This window comes from Danio rerio, chromosome 13 (assembly GCF_052040795.2).
Source record: "Danio rerio strain M-AB ecotype USA chromosome 13, GRCz13ab, whole genome shotgun sequence".
In the NCBI taxonomy this organism is placed as follows: Eukaryota; Metazoa; Chordata; class Actinopteri; order Cypriniformes; family Danionidae; genus Danio; species Danio rerio.
Genome location: NC_141033.1, coordinates 49,017,695 through 49,024,948, shown reverse-complemented (window position 1 = coordinate 49,024,948; position 7,254 = coordinate 49,017,695). Strand labels below are relative to the sequence as shown.

Genomic DNA, 7,254 nt, shown 5'->3' with positions numbered 1-7,254 from the left:
TTAATAAATTGAATTTGTTTAAATTCAAAACACATATCAATTTTTTGCAACAAATCTGCAGACATCATATTTTCAGTGAATCTGATATTGTAAAAAGTAGTAGAAGCAATATAATATATCCAATTACAAATGTAACGTTCCTCTAATCCTCCTGACACAGGAACACTCAGCCAATAGTGTGGCTTTGGGGGTGGGGCAATTGGTTTGCTCAGCCTATGGGTGAAGTGTTCATCAAGCTTATTTCTAAGCAATGATTGTGTTGGCTCTTCTGTTTGGCGTGACAGAAAGTGAACACTTTAAAGCAGGGGTGTCCAAACTCGGTTCTGGAGAGCCGGTGTCCAGCAGATTTTAACTCCAACTTGCCTCAACACACCTGCAAGGATGTTTCTAGAAAGCCTAGTAAGAGCTTGATTAGGTAACCCAGGTGTGTCTGATTGGGGTTGGAACTAAACTTTCCAGGACACCGACCCTCCAGGACTGAGATTGGACACCCCTGCTTTAAAAAATTCTCCAGCAAATCACAAGTTTGTCTCATCTGTTTGGAGATTGTCTACAGAAAAACATGTCGGTAGGTACATGCAAAGTTTATTTAATATGATCAGGCTAGAAAGGGAAGCTTGTGCATCTTCACTGGGCTTAAATTGTCAACAGAGTGTCTAAAGTTTAAGAGGGTTAGCAGATGTGCAGCTACTGTCATAAACTCCAGTGTTCATGATGGCCAATAAAAGCAGCCATAAAGAAGTGCAGCCTCATAAATGAGCTTTAATTGAAAATGAGCAGATGAGCAGTTCATCAGAGCCCTGACGCTCTTCATCTGTTGTTTTCCTCATATCTTCAGGTGGAACTTGAGGCTTGAACATTATTAATTCATAAGTTTGGTTTTAATGATTCAGTTTACAATGAATCGTTTTGCTTGACTGACTAGCTTTCTTAGCAACTGATGCTAAGCTAATGCTAGTCCACAGTGAAAATGTCTCAACTTTTACTATGTTTTTAAATGAATTATTGCAACCTAAGCAGGAATGAATCAATTTAGCAAACACATTAGGTTTTAGTTCATTCTTAGTTTTTTTTAAGTCCAAGACAAATTTGTGAGTCAGAAATTTGTAAACAGATCCATTGAGAACAAAAAACCATTTTAAAAGAAATGATTCTTTTAAAAATAATTCATAGATTATTTATAAATAATTCTTATAGATAAATATTTATACATAATTTATTCACGTATGTGAAGAGTCATTTTAAAATAAATGTTTCTATAGATTATTTCCTTGTCATTGTGAAAAATCGATTAAAAACTGACTAAAAGATTCATTTCCTTGTAATTGGAAAGACATGTTTTAAAAGAAATACGAATTTACTTGTGCATGTGAGTCATTTTAGAAGAAATGAATCTATTGATCTATTGTTCAAAATACAAATTTGGTTGTGCATGCAAACTAAGAGTCATTTTAAAATAAATGATTGCATAGATTCATTGTCAATGTAAAGAATCGATTAAAAACGGACTAAAAGATTCATTTGCTTGTAATTAGAAAAGCTTGGTTTAAAGGAACTGATTCAAAATATGAACTGGCTCCTGGATGCAAAGAACCATTTTAAAATAAATGATTATTTTAAGAATAATTTATAGATTATTTATAGATAATTATTATAGATAAATATTTATACATAAATAATAATCAAGAATATAAGTTTTAAGATTCATTGCTTGTTCAAAATACATATTTGCTTGTGTATGCAAAGAGCCATTTTAAAAGAAATGATTTTCAAAGATTCATTGCTTGTGAAAGTAAAAAATCGATTAAAAACTGACTAAAAGTTTGATTTGCTTGTACAGTAATTGGAAAGAGTTGATTTAAAAGAAAATGATTCAAAATAATTTGCTTGTGCATGTGAAGAGCCATTTCATCCAGAAATGAATACATTGATTCAATGCTTGTTCAAAACACAGTTTGCATGCATAAGCAGGTTTAGGAGTCAATTTAAAATAAACAATTCCATGGATTCATTCCTCGTCAATGTGAAGAATCAGGTAAAAACTGACAAAAAGATTAGTTTGCTTGTAATTGGAAAGACTTTGTTTAAAAGAACCTATTCAAAATACACATTTGCTCACGTATGTAAAGAGTCATTTAAAATAAACGGTTCTATAGATTATTTGCTTGTCAATGTAAAGAATCAATTAAAAACTGACTAAAAGATTAATTTGCTTTAAATTTTTGTTTTAAAAGAAACACGAATTTGCTTGTGCATGTGAAGAGTCATTTTTAAAGGAACCATTCCAAAGATTCATTGCTTGTAAATGTGAAGAATCGATTACAAACTGACAAATAGATTCATTTGCTCGTAATTGGAAAAACTTGTTTCAAAAGAACTGATTCAAAATATAAATTTGCTTGTGCATGCCAAGAACCCTTTAAAAATGATTCAATAGATTCATTGCTAGTTTAAAAGAACTGCCTCAATTTTAATTTCCATCGAATAGGAAAACCATTTTAGACATGAACTAATTGCAAATCAGAACTGACCTTTGACGCTGTTATAATATAAGGTTGTGAGTGATATTTGCTGGATTGCTTTAGTTTATTTCAAGACTTAATTAACCTTCAGCTCATTTGAGCAGGAAAACAGGCATGCAAAGAAATATGAAGAGCTCGACACAAGGTTCATTCAGTGCCATATAAGAGAAGGATGACCCCACTCCTGCTCCTGTTCCCTTCATGAACGCTCAATATCTGCAGTCATTTACCTGCACACAGTGTCTATTGTGTGGATAATTAGCTCTCCGGCTGCCGGGTGAAGAGTCCTGCCCTTCCAAACGCGCAGGAATGTCTGCGCTTGTCTTGAGGTTACAGTCTAATTAAATCACTTTTCTTCCTGGCTGTGATTCAGTGAGACTTTTTTACCTGTGAGGACAAGAACTTCTACCATCATGCCCTGGCAAGAAGCTCTCGCTAGCATCGCCCTTAACTTTCCTTGCCATTTTTTATTGCTTGCTCTTGTTTGAATGCCCTTGGCCAAAATAGATTAGGCAGAAAAGTTCATAGTAGCTAACTTGTGCGGCAAGTTGAAAAAAAATTAAATAATCTCAAGGGCATTTGAGCATAAATCATGCAAAAACCATATTTGTCATGATTTATTTATTCTCATGCTGTTATTCTTAATATTGTTTTATTCTGTTTTAAACAGGAATGCACAGGTTACATTTTTTGTTTTGGAAAAAAAAAATAATAAAATAAGCTGCTGGTTTAATTTAATTAAGCTGATGAACTAAAACTGATAACAAATTAAAGAATACTGAGTTTAAAATAAATATAAAGCTATATGTAAATAAATATGGCAATATAAAGTGGAAATAAAATGTAAAATATGTGTTACGTTTTGCTAATAATGGGCTCCATGCACAGCTAGAGTTTTAAAGCTGGTGAAAAGCTTAAAGTGACTATTTTTCATTTCACAAGGTTGTTTTTACAGCATCGATGTTGTAATATAATAACAATACTTTCAGTTGAATAGACTTAAGCATTCATTTAGTTGTTAAAGTGTAAAACGAGATGAAAGACCATTGAAACCACTAGCGCCATCAGTAACAACAATCCATAATAAACCACATACAAAAAAGATGGGTTATGTTAACGAAAATTTGGTCAAACATGGAAAAATGTAAGCAAAGAATTTATAAACTTAAAACAAAATGTAAAAGCATAATTAAAAATTGATGGATGTAAATTATAAATTTATATCCGCTATTGTGAATTATAAAAATGTAAATAACATGTCAAATATTTGTTGACTAATAATTTTAACAATATAAAATTCATTCATTTAAAAATATATTATCAATGGATAAAGTAAATATTAATCAAAATAACATTCAACATAGTTTACATAACAATAATTGATATTTATTTATTTAATAATTATTATTATATTATTTTTAACACAAATTTGGGTCATATATGGACAAATATTTTGCAAAAAATGTAAAAAGCATAAATAAAAGTTGATGGATATGAATTAGTATATTTAAATGTGCTCTTTTTAATAATATTAAATTCGATCCTTCAAAATAAATTAAATATTAATATTTAAAATAAATATAAATCAAAACAACATTCAAAATAATCTACAGAATATTAATTGCAAAAAAATGCTAAAAAACAAGATTTTTTATTTATTATTATTAATATTATTATTAATAATAACAATATTTTAGTCATTTTTTTTTAATTGGTAAACTAAAAATTAAAATAGCCTAATTAAAATTCAATTTATATAGATTAACACATTTATGTGCTATTGTAAATTATAAAAATGTAACTTGTAAAACCTGATGGATAATTACTCTGAATTGTCTTTTGAGATGCTTTATGAACAGTTTCTTTATTTTCTCTGCTAAAATGAAAAAACCACAACAACAACAGCAGCAGCAGCATAGAGTCTGTTAGCAGCAGGAGGGGAGTCAATAATGTCAACATGTTCATTTTACATGAACCATTCCTGTACGTCGGGATGTTAATCTAAAAGTCTACACCAAGAACACAGCCGTCATTACCAATCAGCCACTGCAGGACAAACGATGTAATGGAAATTGTGATAATTAGAAATTCAATTTTTTTCCAAGCTCCTGGAGGTGCCTGGACCAAAGCAGAGGGAAAGAGTGCGTCTGGTGGAGAGCGAGTGCTGAAAAGGTGCTTTGTCCTGCACTCCAGGTTTGATGGAGGCGCTTGTGCTTCTAGGCCGAAATCCAGACTTTGCTGGCACTGTCTGATGAACACACACCTCAACACGACACACACACTGCTCCACTGCGCTCACTACCCAGGGGACTCGGCAGTACACTCGAGCATAATGTTATTACTGAGAAAATCCACTGGAGACTGCATGAGTTCAATTCAAGTTTATTTGTATAGCGCTTTTCATATTAATTATTGCTTCAATGCAGCTTTACAAAAGGGAACACATTATTGTATCACAATCCAAATCAGAAAAGTTAAAAGATAGATAACTTTATTAGTTGTTAATTGCGTTAATTAACTAGTAACTAGGGCATACCTCAACATTGGGATGTGAAAATAAGCGGTACCCCCACCCCCAACTGGGTAAGCAAAAAATCTTGTTTTTCCTTTTGACATAAGATTAATTTGCTTACCCCACTGGCAGATTATTTTGCTTGTTTTAAGGAAAAACTCACTTAATATTGGCATATTATTTTTCAAAACAAGACAATATGTTTTGCTTGTCTAGAAAATTCTTCTTGATTTGAGAATTTTTAGATATTTGTACTCAAGACAAAAAAATATAAGTAAGAAAAGCTTTTTTTTCTGTGTAATATTTATGCAAAAAAAGTAAATTTAAATTAAATATATTTAAATTTAATAGCTAATTTTAGGAAACACTTAAGTAGGACGTAACAACATTCTTAAAGGAATAGTTCACCCAAAATTCAAAATTGTCATCATTTAGTCATTTAAAAATTGTCAAAATTTATCATCATAGGATTTTGCCACTAAATGAAAAAAAGTAATTGGGTTGGACAAACCCATAATGATCAAATTTGGAATAATATTTATAAAATGGACCCATTGGCATGTCCTGACCATATTTTACCCAAATGTGGGTTAAAATAGCCCCACATTTTTTATTGTAATCTCATAATTACTTATATTCTCTTTTAAATTCCAAATTGATTGTGTCACCCTCTGAAATAAAGCAATCATTGCCGCCAATTAAAAGTCTGGAAAAACCAAACAGGAGTTGAAGTGATGATGCAGTGGTTTCTCATTATTATTCATAGCTGTGTTTCCTTATCCTAAGGGCCTACTCACACTATGCCATCCGTACCGTGCCCAGGCCCGTTTCCCGGATCGTTTGAGAAGTGTGAGTGCGCTGAATTGGGCTCAAGCACGGTTCACTTGGCCGGCCCTGGCCCGGTTGGAAGAGGTGTGCCTGAGCGCGGATCACTTGGGCTTTGGCGCGGTACGGTTGTGTGTGAGTGCAAAACGCGCCAAAGCCCGAAACCGAAAGCGAGACGTGACTTTTAAGGGGCTGTTTCATATGGATTTATTAATCATTCTTACTGTTCAGTGATCGCAAACTGCCGTAGTTTATTAAAGACGAGAACTCCTCACAGCACGACAGCTGCGCACCTTCAGCAGACCTCCTCATTCCAGCAGCACGAGAACATTATGATTGTTTATGAGCGCCAAAAGTGGCGGATCTGTTCGGTGAAATATCTGACTGCGTGTCACCGCATCCCTAAGAACAGATTGGCAAAAAATTTGACTGCATGTCACTGTATAACAAAGGACTGAAACGATATAACTAGAGAAATCTCCACTGTGCTACTGGGTGAGAGCGTATGGCAAGCCGCTTTAGCATTTAAACCTTGTTCTGACTATCCATAAATATATTTAGAGATATAATTATATTTTGACTATTCATAATTATAATTCGACTAGTCAGAATGACAATTAGAGATATCTGCAATTACAATTGTACTAGTACGAAATCAGATTGGAGATATCTGCAAATATATTATGACTAGTCATATTCTTCCATTGACTTCCATTGAAAAATATTTGCAGATATCTGAGTTTTGACTCGTCAAAAATCCAATTCAAGATATCTACAACTGTAATTCGACTATTAGTAAATTAATTAGAGATATCTTCAAATATATTTGTAAATATATCTAAATATGACGAATTAAAGACATCTCCAAATGTATTATGACTAGTAAAAAGTAGTAGAGATATCTCTAATTACAATTGTGACTAATCAAAACTCATTTAGAAATATCTGCAAATATTTTTCAATGAAAGTGCCCTTCAGAGGGCAATATAATCCATTTGGAACACACTATTTCCACACATAAACAAATAGAGTACAACACATTTGACGCTCAATACAAGTGCACTTTGACTGAACAAAGCTTCCAAAAGTAAACACCTAACAAAAGCGGCGTGCAGGTTAGAAATCTTTCAGAGAGTCTGTGCACTGGAAGGTTTTGGCCCATGAACTGAGGAGTTTGCGTTGGCCGAATGAACATCATCAAAAATGATTAATGACGTTAATGACACATTCGCTGAGTCCGTCAACATCTCCGTTCCCTGTTTCACTTGGACTTCTGCATGCAAAGTCAACAAGACATCAAAATGGGCCCTTTTTAGTTTTCTAATTCGGCTCTTTTTCAATGAAATCACGTTGAATATCTCATTTTATTGAGCGGTATATATATTCTGATATGTA

General features: G+C 32.9%; 1 long non-coding RNA gene across 1 annotated transcript; it reads left to right on the top strand.

Moving 5' to 3' along the window:
• The first annotated feature begins 327 nt into the window (after window positions 1-327).
• On the top strand, window positions 328-2,883 carry LOC147834309 (uncharacterized). Its single transcript, XR_015506398.1, has 2 exons — window positions 328-568; window positions 2,627-2,883. It is a non-coding gene; the product is annotated as an uncharacterized LOC147834309 (long non-coding RNA).
• The last annotated feature ends 4,371 nt before the right edge of the window (window positions 2,884-7,254 follow it).